Genomic DNA, 24,226 nt, shown 5'->3' with positions numbered 1-24,226 from the left:
CGCGTTTTAGCAACACCCTGATGTCTGCAATCCCGTGGGAAGATTTTGCTTTTACCGCATGTGAAATGTATACAGGTGTAGTGAAATTCCGTTGATCAAGTTAATCATATGCAAATTAGATAATCAAGGTTGAATTATTCTTTTCTAATCATATGTTATCTCCTGTGTTCGGACAATGTTCCAAACGTTAAGATGATCTAGATCTGACTCAGCAGATTTAGGGAAACTATATAAAGCGGTCTTATTCAAGATCGGTTGTTCAGTCGTATAGTGAAGACGTGCTTGGAGGTAAGGTGTTTATGACTACTCATTTGCGGTGTCTCAAATTGCTGAAGACGGACCATTTGGGTATCATAAATTCTTGCTGAATAAAAAGGAGCAAAGTGTATTAATAGGGTGTTTGAAACCCAGTGTTTAGAAATAGGTCTGGGAGCTAAGGCTCAAATGTAAGTTTCAGACCTAGGCTCAGAGCACAGAGAGATAACAGAGAAAAACCAGATAAATATAGAAGATCAGTTTAAATCATTGTGTTGTTGATTATTATTGATTCTGTTCTATTATTTTATTTAAATCCAATCAGTAGAATACGCCAAGTAGCGTAAGGAAAATTATATATATATATATCTACTTCATTCGTGGTCGAACCTACAAAACACATTACAAATTTTTGGTGGCAGCGGTGGGATGATCTAAATCCCTTGTTATTTAAGAAGCACAATTAACATTATTTAAAGTTTGTCTGAGAAATATTAGGATTAGGTCTTAAACCATGGATGAGGTTGACAAAGAGATAAGTTATCTTGAAGAGAAAGTTAAAGAGTTCTCAAACGAAAGTATGCGTTTAAAAGAAAAAGAGAGACAGAAAGCATCTACACCAATAACGAATAGAGATTCTGGCATTGGTGCCTCAGAACAAGTGAAGAGTTCTGAACCCATACGAGAGTTTGGAGGTGCAAGACCTAAAGTAAGGGTTGAGGCTGAAACAGAAACTGATTTTGACTACATCAGTGATAGAACACATAGACCAGCTTCAGACCATGCGCTTTATTCTGAAACCCCGAGAAATGTTCCAAGCAATGTTACTACACGCAGGTTTAGAGACAATAGATTTGAAACACTTGATGTTCGGGACCGCATGAGAAAAGATGAAAAGTCTAGTAAGCTGAAACCCGCAACTTATGACGGAACGACGTCGTGGTTAGACTATAAGTCGCATTTCAATGCATGCGCTTGCTTGAACCACTGGTCGGAGGAAGAAAAGGGAATGTATCTGGCCGTGTCATTAAGAGGTCTAGCACAGGGTGTGCTTGGAAACCTCCCAGAATATCTTCAAATGGATTTTAAAGAGTTGTGCAGGTCCCTGGAAGAACGCTTTTCACCAGCTAATCAGACAGAACTGTACAGGGCACAACTAAGGGAGAGACGGCAGAAAGTATCTGAAACAATACCCCAGCTGGGCCAAGACATTAGACGACTCACACGCCTGGCATACCCAACAGCTCCAGGAGATGTGTGTGAAACACTGGCGAAAGAATATTTTATTGATGCACTTGTAAGTTTTGACATGCGTCTGAGAATTAAGCAGTCACGACCTCAGAACCTAAATGATGCCATTAGACACGCTGTGGAGCTGAATGCTTTTATTGGGGCAGAACGCAGAAGGAGTGAAGAGAGTGGGTTCGTTCGAGAAGCAGGAGGCGATAATGCTTCCTATGAATCTAACAGCAGTAGTTTAGAAGACTCTATAAAATCAATAAAGGAGATGCTGCTGAGCCTACAGACAGATGTGAATAAGATGAAAACTGAGCAACAGAAGCCTCGTACTTACCATACTTCTTACAACACACCTCGGAAGTTTGAAGAAAAGAAGCAGGGAGTTGGCTCTTCCAAAAAGTGTTTCAACTGCGGTAAGCCTGGGCACTTCAAGAAGGATTGTAGATCCAGAATCAAGAGTAAGACTAATGCTCAGCAAGGACACTCTGACTCATTGAGCAAAAGCAAAAGTGGCAGAACCATTGACACAGGGAAAGAGAGTTCTGGACAATTTAAAATGGCTATCAATAATGAGAGCAAGTCAAAAGAAAAACATAAAGGTTGCATTGGAATCCACAAAAAGTCCAATGAACCAGGCATGTACATTCGTGGTACCATTAATGATGTACCTGTCATGACATTAGTTGACACTGGTGCCACGGTTACACTCATTTCGCGCAAAGTGTTTGATGCCATCTGCATGAAGCATGACTTGGAACTGAATGAGACGAACCAGAACATTTTATCAGCCTCAGGAACACCTCTCAATGTACATGGAAAAACAGTTGGTAGGCTTAAATTTGGCAAGAAAGTGATATATCAAGCAGTTATAGTTGCGGATATGACTGTTGATGTTGTTCTAGGCTTAGACTGCTTGAAGGCGAATAAAGGTGTAATAGATTTATGCAATAAAAGTCTTAGACTAGGGGATGAATCTCACCCTTTAGAATTTGAAGGCAAATTTGGGTGCTTTAGAATAGTAGCCTCAGAAACGATGACATTACCATCAAAAGCAGAAGTTGTAACAACAGGAAAAGTAATAGTACCAGACAATGAAAATTTCGATTTAGACGTTGGTGTAGTTGAGCCATCACCAACTTTCCTTAAGTCTGACAGAGGACTGGTTGGACGAACTCTAGTAAAGGGAGGTTCAACAGTCCCGGTAAGGTTGTTTAATCCATCAGAAAGTAATGTTACAATTCATTTGGGAACGACGGTTGGAGAGCTTTCGCCTATAGAGGATATAATGGAGGGCGATTTAGGTCAATCAGAATCCTCTGACACTTTGCCTGAACATTTAAAGCCGTTGTTCAAGAATTCAAGCTCAAACCTGAGTAAGAAACAAGCCAAAGTTGTAAAGTCACTTTTGATGAAGTATGCTCTCTTATTTACGAAGTCTGATAAAGACGTCGGAAGGACAGGTCTGACAAAGCATACTATTAATACAGGTGATAATAGACCAATCAAAGAAGTACCAAGGAGACTGCCTGAGCACATGAATGCTGAAGTAGACAAACACATTAAAGACATGTTGGAAAATAATGTTATTGAGCCTTCCAACAGTCCTTGGGCATCTAGGGTCGTACTTGTCAAGAAAAAGGATGGTTCAACCAGGTTCTGTGTAGACTATCGACGACTAAACGCTATTACAGAAAAAGATGCTTATCCAATACCACGCATCGATGAAACCCTAGATCAACTTGTTGGGTGCAAGTGGTTTTCAACTCTCGACCTACACTCTGGGTACTGGCAGATTGAAATGGATCCTAAGGATAAGCCTAAGACAGCGTTTGTAACTCGAAATGGCCTGTATCATTTTAATGTGATGCCATTCGGGTTATGTAACGCCCCTGCCACGTTTGAGAGGTTGATGGAGACCACACTAGCAGGCTTGCAATGGGACATATGTCTCATTTACCTTGACGATATAATAGTATACGCTAAGACATTTGAAGAAATGAATAGGAATTTGTCAAGGGTGTTTGAGAAACTCGCAGCTGCAGGTTTAAAGCTAAAGGCTAAGAAATGCACATTGTTAGCTCAAAGTGTTGAATACCTGGGACATGTAGTGTCTGAACATGGAATATCCACTGACCCAAAGAAGACGGAGGTTATACGAAAATGGCCTCGCCCAAACAATGTAACTGAACTAAGATCTTTTCTTGGATTCTGTAGTTATTACAGAAAATTTGTGCCAAATTTTGCAGTATTAGCTAAACCGCTTCATGTTCTGACACAGAAAGGCCAAGGATTTTTATGGTCTGAGGAATGTCAGGAAGGGTTTGAGATTTTGCGTGAAAAACTTACCAAAGCACCTATGCTTTCACATCCTGATTTTTCCAAGCCATTTGTACTTGATACAGATGCTAGTGATGTGGCAATAGGAGCTATACTGTCACAGGTACATGGTGGCGAAGAAAGGGTTATTAGTTATGCCAGTCGGTGCTTGACTAAGGCTGAACGTAAGTATTGTGTAACACGTAAAGAGTTACTTGCCATAGTGTACTTTGTTAAGTACTTCAGACATTATCTGTATGGAAAGCCCTTTCTTGTTCGAACTGATCATAGTTCATTAAGATGGCTTCTGAACAAGAAGGATGCAGAAGGTCAACTTGCCAGGTGAATAGAAACGCTATCTACCTATGAGATTCAAGTCCAACATAGACCAGGAAAATTACATAGGAACGCTGATGCACTCAGTAGAATTCCTTGCAAGCAGTGCGGAAGTGATTTTTGTATCAGCAAAATAGCGAAAACCAGAGCCCAACTTAGAGCTGTGTTTGAGGAGAAGGACACTAGCAGTATGACATTGTTGGAAATACAAGAACAGGACAAAGATATCTCTGTTGTCAAGTCATGGCTGGAGAACAACAAGAGACCAGTGTTTGAAGACATAAGGAGTAAAGGATACTTTCTAAGATCCCTTTGGAGTCAATGGAATAGACTAACTCTGAGGAATGGTATAGTTTGCAGGTGCTGGACAGTGCTGGAAACAAATGAAGAGCTACTTCAACAAGTGATCCCTCTATTTGAGAGGCGGAATATTCTAAGACACTGCCATGATGATAGAACGTCCGGACATCTAGGAGTTCACAAAACTTTGGCTCGGGTTCGGCAGAGATACTACTGGCCGGGCTTGCAACAAGATGTAAGGCAATATGTCACAGGCTGTGATACTTGTACTATGCGCAAAAGTCCTAATAAGAAGAAGGTGTCACCCATGGAAATCGTACCCTCAGGCATGCCCATGTACCGCATAGCAACCGACATCCTCGGTGAGTTGCCCTTAACGGAGGACGGGAACAGGTACATTTTGGTAGTCTCAGACTACTTCACAAAATGGACAGAGGCGTTCCCCATGCCAAACATGGAGGCTAAAACCGTAGCGAAACTTATAGTGGAGGAAGTAGTTACAAGGTTTGGGACACCCAGAATAATCCATTCAGACCAGGGTAGACAATATGAGAGTGAGCTCTTTACAGAGATGTGTAGGCTCCTGGGCATGCAAAAGACCAGAACCACACCCAACCACCCACAATCTGATGGGATGGTAGAGAGGTTCAACAGAACTTTGACAGCAATGCTTAGTGCCTATGTGCAAGAAAATCAGAGAGATTGGGACACTCATATTCCATATATTATGATGGCGTACAGGTCGGCAGAACATAAGTCCACGGGGCTCACACCCAACTTGCTTATGCTGGGTAGGGAAACATCTCTGCCAGTAGATCTAATGTATGAAATGCCTGAGACAATGAAAGAGGAAAGTCTAAACCATTGGGCTTGGACCCTGCGTGAGAAGTTAGAAAGAACACACAGTTTTGTACGCGAGAATTTAGAAACTGCTATGAATAGACAGAAGAGGTACCATGACATGAAATTGTCATGGGAAAGGTTTAAGCCGGGAGACAGAGTTTTTGTGTACTTTCCGCAGAAAAAGATCGGCTGCTCTCCAAAACTTACTTCGTTTTGGCGTGGACCATATGAAGTGCTGGAACAATGGTCTGATGTGCTATATGCAGTTTCATGTGGCAGAAAAGGTGAAAAACAAATCATTCACTGCGACAGATTGCGTAAAAAGAGAAATCAGACCCTTAACTTTGAAGATACGGAAATTGAAAACGAGTCTTTGTTAGATGAGGTAGAATCAGAAAACACAGATTTAGCTGAACTGACTGCAATTGATACAGTGGAAGAGCTAGTTCCAGTTACTGGACAGAAACGCATCCGAAAACAACCAAAATGGTTGCAAGATTATGAGCTGTAAAGCTAAGATATCAAAAAAAAAAAAAAAAAAAAAAGTTTATGAAAATTTATGTTCTGAAAAGAAATAAGCTCAGAGATATTTTTTTTATTTTGCAGAAAATGCCGAACACCAAGTTCACAAAAGCAAAGTCGTGTAGCAAGTGTCCCTTGTGTGATGGAGAAGTTCTGGACAATAGGTGGCGTGAACACCTGCTAAAGTGCAATGGAGGAAAATTCCCGTGAAAGACCTGTGGCAAACTCTATAAGAAGAGCTCGTACCTACAACGTCATGAGAAAAAGTTTCATGGTAAAGATGAAGTACCTGAGAAGGAACGGGATGCAGACAAAGAGTGGCTAGAGCAAGACCCCGGTGATTTGAACGGAGAGATCTCCAATGATAGTAGTTCTGGTGGCAGTAGTAGTGACAGTGAAGAGGAAGTAACTGCTCAACAAATTCAAGGTAGACTGCCTCCAGCATCACAGGTTGAGAAGATAAAAGGGAATAAGGATGAAGAGAACAATTGCAGTATTTTGGAGGGGGGTAGAACTGTGAGGAAACCCACAGCACCTATCCCTGTGTTTGCTCCACAGAGAAAGACAACTCTCAGCATGCCTGAGAAGGATGTGTCGGTGAACCGATTCAAGTTTAAGTCATTTTCATCCACTAGCACACAAACTGAAGTTGCAGACAGTAGTTTGCGAAACCTTGTCAAGAGAAGGAAACTTCGTAAGACAACATCCAGTTATATCAAGGATGACAAGAAGGTTGAAGAGGTTGTTGAAGAAGAGAAATTCTTTTATGATGAATGACTGATTATAGACATAAAAAAAGGAGTGGCAAATAGCACTTAAATAAAAGATTATTTTAATGATACAAGAAAAAAAAAAAATACTTAGAGTGTGACTGAAGCCAATTCTTGTGTTGAAAAAAAAAAAAAAATGCATGATCAGAAATTTAATTCATCAATATGCGGGACGCATATGTTTCGGAGGCGTGGGTAATTGTAGTGAAATTCCGTTGATCAAGTTAATCATATGCAAATTAGATAATCAAGGTTGAATTATTCTTTTCTAATCATATGTTATCTCCTGTGTTCGGACAATGTTCCAAACGTTAAGATGATCTAGATCTGACTCAGCAGATTTAGGGAAACTATATAAAGCGGTCTTATTCAAGATCGGTTGTTCATTCTGGAAGAAGTCGTCGTATAGTGAAGACGTGCTTGGAGGTAAGGTGTTTATGACTACTCATTTGCGGTGTCTCAAATTGCTGAAGACGGACCATTTGGGTATCATAAATTCTTGCTGAATAAAAAGGAGCAAAGTGTATTAATAGGGTGTTTGAAACCCAGTGTTTAGAAATAGGTCTGGGAGCTAAGGCTCAAATGTAAGTTTCAGACCTAGGCTCAGAGCACAGAGAGATAACAGAGAAAAACCAGATAAATATAGAAGATCAGTTTAAATCATTGTGTTGTTGATTATTATTGATTCTGTTCTATTATTTTATTTAAATCCAATCAGTAGAATACGCCAAGTAGCGTAAGGAAAATTATATATATATATCTACTTCATTCGTGGTCGAACCTACAAAACACATTACACAGGTAACAAAAAACAAAGACAATGAATTGATGAAATATGGAAGCTAGACTAGATTTCGCCTATCTCGGCAACTTGACAATGTTACCCCAGCCACCTCTTCAACCGTTCCCGCCATTTGTACACTAGAAGTATTTTGCTTGGTTGAAAAATAGGGTTACATTATTTCAATGACCAATGCAACAGGGATAAATCATTATGATCACCGGGGGGGAAATCTAAAAAGAGAGATATCTCTTTAACCTAAAGAAATATCTCTTATTTAAGAGATATCTAACTTATACTCTTACAGAGATATCTCTTTTTACATCGATAGAGAGATATCTCTTTACGCTAGAGATTAAACACATTACACAGTCCTTCATTAGTACGAGTGTGGGATAGGGAAATCCCACCGAGGGGACAAGATTCGCAGTCTAGGACGAGGCTGTGCCGAGTCCTAGACGGCAAATCTTGTTCCAGAGGTGGGATTTCCCTATCCCACACAAGTAAATAATGAAGGATTATTTTTCTCACATTTTAACTACAGTTTAGTGCATAGATTTATGAGCTATGAGAAAATTTTAAGTTATGAAAATCCTCAGTTGAACTTCAATGCAAAAACTAATTAGATAGGCAGAAAGATCATACCCGAAAATGGTTTACACTGTAAGTGTAAACTAAAAAACCCAAGGTTGTCCATCAGAAAGTATACTACATTAAAATTTAAAGAAAACAATGCAAAATATTTTACTTCACCGTGTAACGTAAATCTTCACCGTGTAACGTAAATCATAGAAAATATATGACGTCACAATCAAATGACGTCGCAGCAGTGTGAGACTAATAGAATCCTTCATTAGTACGAGTGTGAGATAGGGAAATTCCACCGAGGGGACAAGATTCGCAGTCTTGGACGAGGCTTTGCCGAGTCCTAGACAGCGAATCTTGTTCCAGAGGTGGAATTTCCCTATCCCACACGAGTAAATAATGAAGGATTATTTTTCTCACATTTTAACTACAGTTTAGTGCATAAAATTAGGAGCTTTCAGAAAATTTTAGATTATCAAAATCCTCATTTGAACTTTGATGCAAAAACTAATTAGATAAGCAGAAAGAACATACCCGAAAATGGTTTACACTGTAAGTGTAAACTAAAAACCCTAAGGTTGTCCACCAGAAAGCTATACTACATTAAAATTTAAAGATACCAATGCAAAACATTTTTACTTCACTGTGTAACGCAAATCTTCACCGTGTAACGTAAATCATAGAAAATATATGACTTCACAATCAAATGACGTCGCAGCAGTGTGAGACAGAAAAATCTCACATGGCTGTCTCACATGGGTAAAGTCGATCTCACACTGGTGATAATGTGAGAAAGAAAAATCTCACATGGCTGTCTCGCATGGGTAAAGTCGATCTCACACTGGTGATAATGTGAGAAATCTTTCTCTCTGAGATATATCTCTCTAGCTTTGAGAGATATCTCTCAAAGAGAAAGAGATATCTCCCAAGCGTAAATAGATATCTCATTTATTTAAAGAGATATCTTTTTAAACAAAAGAGATATCTCTTGGTTAAAGAGATATCTCCCTAGCATAAAAAGATATATCTCTAACTTACAGATATCTTTTTAACTAATAGAGATATCTCTCTTATTTAAAGAGATATCTTATTTTACGAATAAATAGTAATAGGCCTTGCCATCGGGAACAGTTATGCAGAGAGAGAGAGAGAGAGAGAGAGAGAGAGAGAGAATTTCTCCAGGACATCCACGTCTCATCAAAAGATTTCTGTTTGCTGGTTTCAGGTCAATTTGTTTTTAAGTATTTGATACAAAAGAATTTTATGGAGGATAAAAAAGCCCATTGAAAGAAATACTAAATTTGTATTGCAATAAAAGGATTTATTTTCCTGACTCAACAAAAGGTCCAAGTATAAAATCTGATTTTGAAAAAGCAACATGACTATGGATTATGGATCTTGTTATACAAGAAAGCAGCAAAGTCCTAAATATTAATAGTTTCAGTTTTGTTCTACTGTCTTTCTGTCATATTTTCATTTTACAATAAAAATCTGCAGTATGACTAACTTTAATAGTAGTAATGATGATAAATTCAACAGCGTGTGCAAATAAAACAAATTACATGTACATATATATACTGTGTACAGTGTTACGTGTACAAATACACGGAAAAGTGGATGAAAATACAAGCTTAGTGTCATATTCTAATATTTAGAATTATTTGCGTTTTCATGACAAATCAAGAACATCGTAGAGCCATGATGGTATCAGATTTTGACAAATGATACATGAAAGTGGACGCTGGCGAAATAAAACTATTGAAAGAAGATTGTAATAAATGCAATTTAAACTTTCATTGCATGATTAATGTATTTCCATAATGTAAATCACGAAGACAAATTCGTTTCAAAAATATCATCACATTTAGACACATAATAAATCCAAACAAGCAATTTTCGTTTAAGAAAAACATGTTCCTCAATATGCTCCACGAGAGAATGACTAAACTCAAATATTGAATTGCAATACGTTGTCAATCTAGATCTACACTCATGAACGATTTGTTACATCACTTTTATGTAAAATACTAAATCTCTGTATATGATTGTGTGATGAATAAATTCAGTTCAGTTCAACAGCACAAATACACATGTATCTTTCACATTCTTTTTACCCTTAAGCATACATTCCTTTTTCACTTTGTCGTCGTTAGAAAGATCGACGTTCTAAATGACAATGACAGTATCTGCATTTATAATCACTGTATAATACCTGTGTCCAATCAAGGGAAACCAGGCTATAAGTAAGGAGGGAATGTGTCTCTGTGGAGACTTTACCCCGACAACATAACATGCAATTTGAAAATAAAGCATATATATAGAAAAAAAAAAAACAGAATATTTTCTTAAAGTTGTATCCCTCACTCTGAAATACAGTGTACAGTTTATATATTTTTAAATGGAATAGTTGTACAAAGTTGATAAAAAAATATATATACATATGGGAGATATATTAACATTATTATGAGAGAGAGAGAGAGAGAGAGAGAGAGAGAGAGAGAGAGAGACCTTGTTTTCCTCTTAATTAGCAGAGTTCTGACATTTCTACAAGAAAATTATTCCGGATATAAATGGGAACTGAATACAAGTAGACAACAAAAGAATTTATCCATCTGCAATCTGTGTTTTACGAAATACCACGGATAGTGAGTATTGTAAATCAGAGATTTTCAACAAATGGATTGATAAGTATTTCTTTTATGGATCATTATTCACTTATTTTCGTTATTTCCTTGTATTTCTAAATGAATTGATTTCTTTAGAAAATGTTTTGATTGTTTACTCTTAGTGAAAATTCTCGCATTCACTTTAGCAATCAAAAACATAAACTAGAATTGTAGTTACATGTAGAAGGATATTAACGATTAAGTCTATAGTGCATTGATTAACTCATTGAAAAGGAAAACAATCAATTTTGTTTTCGTTTATTTATTTGTCATACCCACCCCTGTAATATCATAGACATACAGTATATATTATTTCTTCAATAAATATATGAGTGCATGCGAAAAAAAAACAACACATTTTATATTTAAGAAATAACAATGAATCTACATGTGTATTAGTTATCATGAATCTACATGTGTATTAGTTATCATGAATGGAAAAATGCTATTCGACATACATGTTTTATGTTCATGTTCAAATTCCGTATACCTGTCGTAACCGGGGTGAATTCGAATAGACGAGATTACACGGGTAACTAGAGTTGTAAATCTACTTATCACGAGATTACACGGGTAACTAGAGTTGTAAATCTACTTATCACGAGATTACACGGGTAACTAGAGTTGTAAATCTACTTATCACGAGATTACACGGGTAACTAGAGTTGTAAATCTACTTATCACGAGATTACACGGGTAACTAGAGTTGTAAATCTACTTATCACGAGATTACACGGGTAACTAGAGTTGTAAATCTACTTATCACGAGATTACACGGGTAACTAGAGTTGTAAATCTACTTATCACGAGATTACACGGGTAACTAGAGTTGTAAATCTACTTATCACGAGATTACACGGGTAACTAGAGTTGTAAATCTACTTATCACGAGATTACACGGGTAACTAGAGTTGTAAATCTACTTATCACGAGATTACACGGGTAACTAGAGTTGTAAATCTACTTATCACGAGATTACACGGGTAACTAGAGTTGTAAATCTACTTATCACGAGATTACACGGGTAACTAGAGTTGTAAATCTACTTATCACGAGATTACACGGGTAACTAGAGTTGTAAATCTACTTATCACGAGATTACACGGGTAACTAGAGTTGTAAATCTACTTATCACGAGATTACACGGGTAACTAGAGTTGTAAATCTACTTATCACGAGATTACACGGGTAACTAGAGTTGTAAATCTACTTATCACGAGATTACACGGGTAACTAGAGTTGTAAATCTACTTATCACGAGATTACACGGGTAACTAGAGTTGTAAATCTACTTATCACGAGATTACACGGGTAACTAGAGTTGTAAATCTACTTATCACGAGATTACACGGGTAACTAGAGTTGTAAATCTACTTATCGACACTAGTGTCGAACTCGTGTTACTCGAGTATATACCACCGATTTTAGCAGGAGTAACAAGTGTATGGCAATCCCTTTGACTATTTATTCGAAAAATAAGATATCTCTTTAAATTAAATAAATATCTCTTATTTTAAAGAAATATCTCTTTAAAATGAGAGGTGTCTCTTAGATTTAAGAGATATCTCTCTAAAAAGAGATATCTCTTTCACTTAGAGAGATATCTCTTTTACTTTTAGAGATATCTCTTACACTTAGAGATATACATCTTATACTTTAAGAGTTATCTCTTTCAATTAGAGATTATTTAGATTAATTAATTCAATTAGAGTTATATCTTTCACTTTGAGAGCTATCTCTTTCACTTAAAGAAATATGTCTTTTACCTTGAGAGATATCTCCTTCACTTATAGAGATATCTCTCTAAGAATTCCTATAGAGATATATCTCAAAGTATAAGAGATATCTCTTCCCAATGGTTTTGATCAGTTTTAATACTTAAGGAATTCTCCCTAAACCGGAAGCCCGCCAAAGCAAATCTTACCATGCTGGTTGCAATCCCGGGAAATTTTGCGTTTACCGCATGTGAAGGTAAAAAAAAAAAAAAAAAAAAAAAAAAGTGGTTGAAGCATTGGGCTGGTGAATCGCATATCTCGAATTCAAATCCCCCAGAGGCTTTTGTTTATTTGTGTTGAAATACGAGGGCAAGTCAATAACCCTTACCAAAACGAAATGTTTGCCGCAAGTTTGCGGCAAATAGATTTGTTTGCCATAACTATTCACCAAAACATTGCAGGAGTTTGCCAGTAGTGGCAAACAGTTCTGGCAAAATTCTGGTAAACATTTGGGACTTTTAAAAAGATTTACCACTAGTAGCAAACTGTTGCGGCAATTTTCTGGCAAACAATACAGATTAATATGCGTCATGTCCTGATAAGTGACGTCACGTCGCATCGATTGATGTGGATTGCGATCTGTGAATTGCAGTTGTATTTTACTGTGTCGGGGATTGAATTGGTGACAATGCTCATGCTCTGGTAAGTTATAACGTAGTTTGATAAAACTTTAATGGAATAATAAGCCGTAAGTTATTCAGCATTTTCTGTTGCATGGCGTATTTCGTGTAATGTCTGAGCGACTCCAAAGTCGGATCTTGCGCTTCATTTTGCTTTCAACGAACGAAGCTAATAAACTTTAACAAATATTAATACTTGATGCAGAATATCACAGGCGGATCCAGGATTTTTTTTAAAGGGAAGGGGGTCTACCATTGATTTTAGTTTTCGGGGGGGGGGGGGGGCTACCTTCAAATTGCGATATTTATACCCCTTTTTAATAAACATTTCCCGACCCAAGGAACCTTCCCTCTAGATTCGCCACTGAATATTCGCGGATTTTAAAAGTTAGGTTATATCGCAGAAAGTAGCTGGTCAAAAGTCTTCATTCCTTAAATAAACTGAATTATACAAGCTGAATGCATGTTAAGTGAACATTTTTAAATGAATCTAGATTAATGACAAATTGGACAGTGCTTTATAATAAACAATTACACATTTTCCCCACATTATATAAATGAACATTTAATAGTTTTAATGTACACTTTTATTTGTGAACAAACAGTAGAAAAGGTATACAGAGAGGGACGTTAAACAAGATACAATCAATCAATAGTTTCAACATTCATCATACATTTATTTAATTTTAAGGGGGAGGTGGGGGTTTGGTGAAAACTGTGAATTTAGTGTTTTGTCAGACATTGAACTTTTAATCTCGCTCCTTTAAAGTCGTCAATTAGTTGGATATAATTACATTAGTTTTATCATTGGGTAGAGGGGGGTATGTACATAAAATCTTTATATACACGCCATTCAGGTGCCTATGGTTTCTACAAAATTTGGAGATCACAGATCAATATTTGAAATGAAAACTGACCGCTCTTGGATTTGACAATTCAATGAACTATATATTAATTTTACATTAATTATTTAGACAAATCTTTAAAAGAAGATGTACTTGGGCATGACGTGTCATTATCAATGACAATGAAAAAAATCAGATTATCGCTACTTCGAAATACTTTTGTCATGATTCAACCAAATACTTCATTCTAAATATATTTGCCAAAATTGTTTGCCACAAACTTGCTAGAATTGTTTGCTGCGAACATTTGCCAGAACTGTTTGCAGCAAATTTAAGAACTGTTTGTTGCAAATTTGCCAGAACCAGATTGCCATCAATATGCATGCCAGAACTGTTTGCCACAAACCTGCCAGAACTGTTTGCCACAAAGCTCATTTGCATGACAATTATGGATTTGCAGCAAACTTGCAGCAAACATTTGCCAGAGGTTTGCTGCAAACTTGTGGCAAATTTACCACAACTGTTTGCCAGAACCTTTGTATTTCGGTAAGGGAAGTAACCAGCCTATCCTATTTCCGATTGACCGAGACGGTGACCAGAGCCTCAATATGCCGCTGAAGCGTTTTAGGTTAAAAGATGATTTTCTTTTGCGTCTGGTGACTAGATGAGACTTGGGTTCATTATTATGAGCCAGAGAATAAACTCAGAGTCGGCAGTGGGTAGGGCCTGGGTCCCCGAGGCCAATGAAGTTCAAGACGCAACCATCTGCTGGCAAGGTGATGGTCACAGTATTTTGGGACGCAAAAGGCGTTGTTATGTTGGACTTTTTACCCAAGCGAAGTGCAATAACTGGAGTGTACTATGCAAACTTGCTAGACCAGCTGAGAACCACCATCCGTGAAAAACGTCGAGGTAAACTCTCTGAAGGTGTTTTGCTGCAACAGGACAACGTAAGGGTCCACACTTGCAAAATTGCAATGGATGCTGTAGAGCGAAACGGGTATGAATTAATACCACATCCTGCCTATTTGCCTGACCTAGCTCCTAGCGACATTCTTCCTATTTCCAAACTTGTGAAAGAATATCCGTGGACGTCATTTCTGGTCTGACGAAAAAGTCGTGACGGCAGTTGAGGAGTGGGTCAATGGAAAGGACCCTGACTTTTTCAGTTCTGGGTTTATAGCACTTGAACACCGTTGTTCTAAGTGCATCACACTAGAGGGCAATTACATCGAAAAAGAAGAGGTGGATCTCAACCGGAAATAAGTTAGGCTGGTTACTTATTGACTCGCCCTCGTAATTTTTTTTGAAATCATGGTTTTATCCAAATTTGCATATTTTATGCCTTTTTTGGCATATATACTTATTATATATCATCATATCTTTTATGATTAAATCAATTCGTACTAATTTGAGAAACTACTTCAGGATGTAGTGAGCTACCTTATGAACAAGTCTAACAATAAAACTCTGGCAATATTAATAATTCCGGACATTTCTATAGTTACAATTACAACCTCGAAATGACGTCAATGTCTAGCTTCCCCATCAAAGTTCATACATGTAGGTATGAACATTAATGAAACAGATTAAACGGAATTGTCAAAAAGTACATGGTTCAAAAATAGACAGCTGCAGAGAATAGGAAAGTGGTAATTTATCATTTGAACTATTTCTTCATTAATCTATCAAAATTTCAACATTGACAATAATCTCTCAAAAACGAAGAAGCAGGTGTGAACTCCAACAATAATTGACATTCGACAAACCGTCTGACCGTCCAAAGCATTAAAACATTTGAAAATACAACATAAGCCCCAAACTTTTTAAAAAAAACTCCGAAATTGTGAATCCGCCACTAATAACGCAAGGGTTTACTATTCACGAAGCGGGCGTGTATCCTAAAGTGTAGATTTATGTTGCATGCTTATTTAACATTTACTGATACAGGAATTTGGGTACAAGATCCCGTCGTTTGTCTTTTTTATTTGCACCAGAAAATCTTTCGCATCAATTCCTATCGTTTTCATTCCATACTTCCGATATGCAATTTCTTAGGACGAAATGTCAATTATTGTGCCAAGCCTCAGCTGGTATACTTTTCAGTCCATCCCTAAACTAAACAGCCTTTTAAAAATCATGAAAATAGCACGATAGTTTAAACCTATTATGATAAAATTGATGTCCATATTAGCGTAAACCAATCCCTTTTTTCAAAACTTTTTCGACATCCGGGATGATCCCCCTCTAGTGGGAGGGTTGACATCTCCACCACATACCGAGGTTTGTAGACATAGCAGGCATTTGACCTATAATGTAAAAGCTTAAATTAATTTTGGTCAGGAATTTTGAATGATGTATAATAAGGCTCTAGTGTTTATAAGAGTATTCCTTCTGACAAGACCTATCTATCAGAATCAATATTTTGACCTCACAAGTGCATTTGTACATGTACATGTAGGTCATCATATCAAATCATTCAAAATACAGGGGTGAGCGGGGTATTTTCAGTCATGATCATTCTAGTTTAATGAACTCAGCATTTCTGTTTTGTGGCATATCTAGCAAGACCATTAATTGATCACTTATCTCAGGTGTGTTCAATGAGCCATGACATTCGTGTCACTGGTGAGTGATATAGGCCAATTGGGACCTCTTGTTTTCTTTCAAACGCCGACGTTCGGGTTAATGGTGAGCGATATAGACAAATTGCAACATCTTTTTGGTTAAATTCTCAATTTTTGACTAGTAGAGTTTCGAACTAGTTGACGTTCGAATCGGTGGGTGGTCACCGATGGAGTCGAGTGAAATCCGAAAAGAAGTTGATGTCTAAATGTTTCAATGGTTTTACAACTTTGCAGCCAATCTCCCGTGTTAATTGTTTTTACAAAAGAAATATCACAAACTATCTTCTAGTGTATTTTATTAAAGATTATAAGAGTGACATAATGAGTAAGCTTTTAAAACAAATATTCCTCCGAAGATACGATGGGCCCCCAAAGGGGTATTGTAGTTCTAATGAACTAACTTCAACTAAGCATTTGGACATGTATACATACCAACTGCTTGAAATGAGATACTTTTGAGTGGATTGACAAATCGGGTATGAAGCAGAATGTGACGCACCAAAAGAAGCCCAACATGGCTCAAAACTGCACATTTGGTCGGATTCACACAGGAAATCTCAGATATATCATCTAAAGAATATGGGAAACTCTCGACAAACGTAAGTGTAATAATTATTTTTATTGGGGATCTTTTGTAATTTTTACATACATGTAAATGTAACGAAAATGATAACATAGAAAAAACCTAGGGCTCAAGATAAATCCGCAAGTATTTCATCAAGGTTGCGAATGACAACAATGACGTAATGGCAAGACGAGTAATCACGTGACATCGTCAGTATATAATTATAAACATGGCTGTTGAAGGTGCAGACTGAATTTTTACAGCATATCGTGCGGACGAATAAGGTCAATATTGCTTGGCGATTTGCAGAATAGTTAATTGACTTACTAAACACTTGATACGGTAGATGCAGTTTTTCTTCGTGAGCTTTGCTGTACATAGAAGTGACAGATAAAAGCGACGCAGAGAACTAAGGTTACTTCTGGCGCTTTGTGAGATCGCTTCAGAGCGACCGTGGTGGATTGGTTGATTGTATTTTGTTTAACGTTTCTCTGGAGAATTTTTCACTCATATGGAGATGTCACCAACACCGTTGAAGGGTTCCAAATTTAGGTCTTTGCTAGGTGCTTACGGCCAATGAGCAGCAAGGGTTCTTTAGCGTGCCTCACCTACTGTGAGACGGAACATCCGTTTTTAATGTCCTCTCCGAGGACCCGTGACATTCACACCTGATGCCGAGCGTTTGGCGATCGAACTGCCACTACCTGTTTTAACGACTTAGGTCTGTCGCGATCGGAATTGCGAACGCTCTAACCTCTAGACCACCGCGGAAGTGCCAGTGGCTTCAGTGATAATCTGTTGTATTACCCAACAAGGTACGTACTAGATAAGTGCTATAAGAATATATGTATGAAAGGTGAAGATAACGAACAGTGATCAATCTCATAACTCCTAAATACAAAATAGATAATCGGGCAAACACGGACCCCTGGACACACCAGAGGTGAGATCAGGTGCCTAGGAGGAGTAAGCATCCCCTGTCGACCGGTCACACCCGCCATGATCCCTATATCTTTATCAGGCAAACGGAGTTATTCGTAATCAAAATCGGTGTGCCAAGAACGGGGTAACAAATCGGTATGAAACACGTCAGACAGCATTTAACACAATGATAGGTTCTATTGGCAAACTAGATCGTTATAACGACCATAGAATTTGCAAAATGCTGACTTCAAACGAGACTGTTGAAACCCCTGTACCATCAACTTGTTTGTCAGTAGCTTGCCTCGATTTAAAAACTGACCATACGCAGAACAAGCTCTTGCATATCGAATCAGTTGAGAGATATAAACACCATATGCAAGTGATAATGGAATATTGCTACATAAATATAGGAAGTTGACGATGTAGAAGCTGAAATCATCCCGTTTGTCATAAAGTTGAATAGTTAGTTTGCCGTTAATATCTACTTTCAATAAAATATCTAAGTATGAAGCAAAAGTGGACGACTCTGTGGTGTCTTTTATTTCGAGCTCACAGGGATACACTGTATATCGAATCAACATATGAATGAAAGTTATCATTGTTAATAGATAAAACGTCGTCGATATATCTAAATGTTGAATTGAAGGCCACAGCAAGAGATTATTTCTTCTTGCGTAGAAGTTTTTGAATAAATTCTGCTTCATATGAATATAAAAACAGGTCAAGTAACAAAGGAGCACAATTCGTGCCTATGGGAATTCCAACAAATTGTTGGAAGACCTGATCACCAAAGACCACGAAGATATTGTCAATGAGGAACTCTAGTATATTTTTATTTCAACTTTAGAGTACTTGTGCGTGGAATCAGAGTGATGTTTACCAAAGAAATTTTGGGATGACTGATCACTAGATTGGAATATTTCCGTTTTCCATATATATCCACAGGCTAATCAAATCATTTGCAAGGGTGGGAATCGGAAATCCCTTGAATGGGGACCACATTTGTAGTCGAGAACAAGGCTTTGCAATTCTTGTTCTAGATGTGGAATTTTTCTATCTCACACAAATGTATATTGAACTAAAGGATTATTTTTCTCACATTTTATACAGTGCATTGAATTAAATCGGGAGCTTTTGAGAAAATTCTGAATTTTAAAATCACGATCTTCATTTGAAGTTACATGTATATGCAAGAACATATCAGACAGACAGGTAGAGCGAACACTAAAAAATGATTGACACTTTATGTGCAAATTTAAAAAAAACCGAAGACTGTCCCAAAGAAAGCTGCATCAAATGGAATTTTGAAGAAAACAACAGAAAATATTTACTTCACCATGTAACGTAAATCATAGGGAAAATGTGACATGATAAACAATGATGCCGCAGCTGTTGAAGACAGAAATCTCACACGAGTAATATCAATCGCACACTTTAAATTATATGAGAAATAATCGTATATACCCAGCACTATGTGTTGTTGTGAATATATCATTGGATGGTTGCATAAGATTGTGTTCATTTAATGTATTTTAATAATGTTTATATTCATCAGTTTTCTGAAGAGGTAATTAAACAATTTACATAATTATGCATGCATATATGTTTTATACTATACCAGTATAATTTTCCAGAGCTTTGTCAGAAGTTGAAGAACTAGAGCCTCCTCCAGGCCCCAGGATCATGTAACAAACTCAGACTTAAGTCAAAATTTCAATCACCTGTAAAATATTCATTACTTTTGAATTGAAACTCTTAATTTGCAGACACTAGAACTTCAATGAAACAATATTAAATAGCAATTTTATTTTGGAATGATTGACTTCTCAATCATTTCAGCACAATATTCAGATTTTGACTTAAGCTTAAGATGTTTCATGATCCTGGGGCCAGGACCACCAACCGGATACAATGCTTAATCATTGTAAACAGCAATAATTTTTATCCAATATTGATCACATAAAACCTTTTGAACTGCGTACAGATCAAGGGGAAATATGAGTTATAGTCTTATGAGACATTTATGTAAGTTGATAGATATTGCAAAGATGTGCACCACATTATCTAGCATAATTTTGAAACAGCTTGTGGTGTGGGCGATTTCGTTGTAAAATTAGATTCTGCCACAAAAGTAGGACAAATTCCTAAGCTTAAATCCCTCTGGAAAGGACCTTTTGTCATCACAGACACCAGATTGTATACCAATCTTTACTCAGAGTTATCGTTCCTTACACTTACATATACATCTATACGTCTCGAGGGTTTTTCAAGATTCTTATAAAAAGGTAAAAATGCTCGAATAAAATATGGTTTCAACGTTAGTTTTAAACATATACATAAATAAATCAATATTTAGTAGATAAGTCTTTCTGTGACACAAGAAGCAATAAATTGTGTTGAACTCGGAACTTGTTTCTTCTTCCTGTAAAGTGATGAGCCGCTACCTCGGCATTGTTAAAAAGTTAAAAAGCATGTGCGCGAGGGGGGGTCTATGCAGCTATTTACAAGTTTAAAAGCTTATAAAATCATGCACTACTACTTTATGGCATCTCAATATTTGGGTCCTGGTCTCGAAGGACTCCATGGTTGTGGCCATGATGGTACAATGTATCTTGTGGCAGCTAACCGGTTCCATGTCCTGATGACACAAGTAGTAGGAAGGAATTATTCTTTGTGGATCGTGGTACGGCAGAATGGGATCCTATATCTGTGTTGGTGTCCCCTTATGGCTGTTCCTGTTTGGTTGAATTGGGGAGGTAGTTCCATGGTAACAAAGGAATGGACGACCCGGTACATCATGGTGGCCTTTGCTCGGTCTATTTGTTGGCATAAGCTCTCCCACCATAGCCTGTCAATCATTGCTGTGACACTACTAGTGGTGTTGTAGTTGTTTGTCACGAACTTTGCTACTCTCCTTTGCACCGCTTCTATTTTCCCGATGTTCTTCTTAGTGTGAGGGTTCCAAACAATGGATGGATATTCCAACTGGGGTTTGACCAGCGTCTTACAGTATTTGTCCTTGATGGTGGTTTGACAAGATGAGAGATTTCTCCGTTAGAAGGCAGTGGTGTTGTTTGCTTTCTTACAAATACTATCAATGTGATAGATCCACGATAGGTTGTTGGAGATGTTAACCCCTAGGTAATTAGACTTTGTGGTAACAGTCAGCTCCTTCCCATGGATGTAGTGTGGTGTGATGCGCTGTTTCGGTTTGGTGGTGATACGAATGAACGCACACTTATCTGGGTTGAAGTGCAATAGCCAGTCTGTTTCCCTTTGCTGAAGGTTTTCTAGGTCCATTTGGAGTTGTCTGGCGTCGGCCTCTGTAGTGATGGCCCTGTACAGGAGGCAGTCGTCTTGGGGCTCACTTTGGAAGGTAGGTCATTAATGTATGTCAAAAATAGTAGTGGGCCGAGGACCGTTCCTTGGGGGCACTCCAGATGTAACAGGTGCGGTTGATGAGAAATGGCCCTCTACCAATACTCGTTGCATTCGGCTAGACAAGAAAATTCGGATCCAATTGAGTAGGCATCCTCGTACACCATAATGGTCTAGCTTGGTGAGCAACTTCTGATGTGGGACCTTGCCAAATGCATGGCGAAGTCCTGGATTGTTGTTATCAGTTGGGACTCACAGGCTCGCTTCTTTCTAAACCCATGTTGGTAGTCGGTTAGGATATTGTGCTGTTCAAAGAAGTTCATAAGTGGCTGTGAATGATGTGCTCTCCCACCTTACAACACACAATAATTTGCAGGCTTACGGTTGTCACCCTTCTTGAATATCGGTGAGACATTTGCTGACTTCCAGTCCTCTTGTGTTTGAACTTGATTGCTGGATGCCTGCAAGATGTCAGTGGGTGTTGGTGTAACTGAATGAACCATCTCTTTTAGGAACTTGTTAGAAATCTCATCTGGACCAGTTGCTATATTAGTGTTGAGGCCTAACAGTAATCTCGGCCGAGATTCGGCTTGGCTGAATATTTGGACTGACGCCTTCACCGAATCTCGGGGCAGTCCTTCATAATTCATAGTGATAGAGAGTAAGTTTAACAGTCAAATCACTTATTTGAAGCGAACAGCAGTGTCACCTAAGTGCACTTTAATTGCTAGAAGTGGCCGAAGCTGAAAGTAAATTTCCAGACATGAATTATGAAGGACTGCTCCGAGATTCGGTGAAGGCGTCAGTCCAAATATTCAGCCAAGCCGAATCTCAACCGAGATTAGCCTAACAGGAGTTTCAGAACGTCCTTCTCTGCGACCCTGATGTCCATTCTCTCACCAGAGGGAGCGTTACGCAAGCTTCACTTACACCTCTGTCAACGCTTGGAATCACGTGGCAATATAATCACATGATTTAAACAGCCAATCTCGTTTCCTTTCCTTTTAAAAGTTCTGGCAACAGGTAATACATCAGGCTCTTTTCATAGCCCACTGGCACTTTGTTAAGTACTTTTTTCTTTACCATTTGGCTGTTTGTCTCTTATTTTACAAGTTTTATCGTATTTTTTACAGCCTTTCTTATTTTTCATTCCATGTTTACATTAAATCTCCACCATGTGAATGTCCTACATCCATACGCATATCACGAAGTAGTTCCAAATTTAGGATAAGAAAACAGCGATTTTAAACAATTTACAGTAAGCATCAATTTAATTGTACCAAAAGCATTTCATATGATTAAATATTTAGTCCAAAACACAAAAGTTGGATATTAATTTTTTTTTACAAGATTTCTGTAGAATTTAATGAAAATTCTTGTCAGGACTCACAAAAATGCAACGGAAACCAGTTTATATAAAGACTAGGATAAGCCAAACCTTTCCCAAAGTACAAATTCTAACTTATCTGTATTTATTCATATTTATGACAAACGGGATGATTTCAGCTTCTACATCGTCAACTTCCCATATTTATGTAGCAATATGCCAGTATCACCTGCATATGGTGTTTATATATCTCAACTGATTCGATACGCAAGAGCTTGTTCTGCTTATGGTCAGTTTTTAAATCGAGGCAAGCTACTGACAAACAAGTTGATGGTGCAGGGTTTCCAACAGTCTCGTTTTAAGGGTGTTGGTGCCTCGAGTAGGAAAGTCTAACACCTGTTCTCCTCCAATATGTCGAATATCGTGTCAATGAAGATCGAGTGTTGATATGTGCCGGGTTGTCCTGGGTTGGAGTACTGGAAGACTTCCTGTCAATGTCTGGCAGAGTGGCGTCGTCAACGATCCATATCAACCTTCAAGCTTGGTATCTCCTCGCAAGATTCCTGATAGTTTAGCCGCTGCTATAATTCGATGGTAGTGTCTGTTTCGACTTGGACCCCAGTAATTTTGGATTTGGCGATGACTGATATACCTCCATGTGGGTCGCTTGGTCGGTCCTATATGACCAGGGACTGGTAATTGTCTGGGAGGACCTCCTTTTCTGCGATTGCTGCATGTAGCCAGGTCTCCGTGGCAATGAGGATGTCGGGCTTGATGTCTAACAATAAGCTCCAGAGAGACTCTGTCTTGGCTTTGATAGTTAAAGATAATAGCACGCAGCTTCCTTTTGTCAAATTTCTGATTGTTGTCTCTGTTTGAAGCTGATGGTGGTGATGTGTGTTGGGGTGTTCCAACTGTGTCAGGGTCAAAGTCTGAGGCCATGGAAATGTGTATTTGATTACAATATATAGGTATAGACATGTATTGTAATTGGAAATAAAAACTACAATAAGTTGCTTGCCCTGCATTTTCCTGATATTTCGAAAGCTAGTTCATAATTTTATTTTTATGAACCGTGAAAATAGTACGTGCTAATTTTGTGATTTATGTGAATGTAAGGAACGATAACTCTGGGTGGAAATTGATTTATACAACTCGAAGGCAAATATTAACAATAACTTCAACCCCAAATTAAGTATGTATTATATTGATTTTGGAAATATGTTAAATAATATATTTACATCAATTCCGCAAAAATGATTAAATGATATACTGGATAATGTTATACTTTGGACCGCTTATAATATGCACATCAAGAATTTTACCAGTAAACAAGTGAACGTTTACCAAAATTACTTACTAGTGATTTACCCATATTGTTTCTAGTCATGCGTACAATGCAGTGGCGGATTTAAAATTATATTAAAATTAAAATTTTCAAATTTAAGGTAAATCGTGGTATCTTGTTCACAAAAATGTACTAAACGATAAAAGAAACAATGCTTTCTTCCACTCCCGGAGAAATGAATGACAAAATCTTTTAATTTCTTGA

This window comes from Ostrea edulis, chromosome 7 (genome assembly GCF_947568905.1).
Source record: "Ostrea edulis chromosome 7, xbOstEdul1.1, whole genome shotgun sequence".
Taxonomy (NCBI): domain Eukaryota; kingdom Metazoa; phylum Mollusca; class Bivalvia; order Ostreida; family Ostreidae; genus Ostrea; species Ostrea edulis.
Note: the sequence above shows the minus strand (reverse complement) of the source record.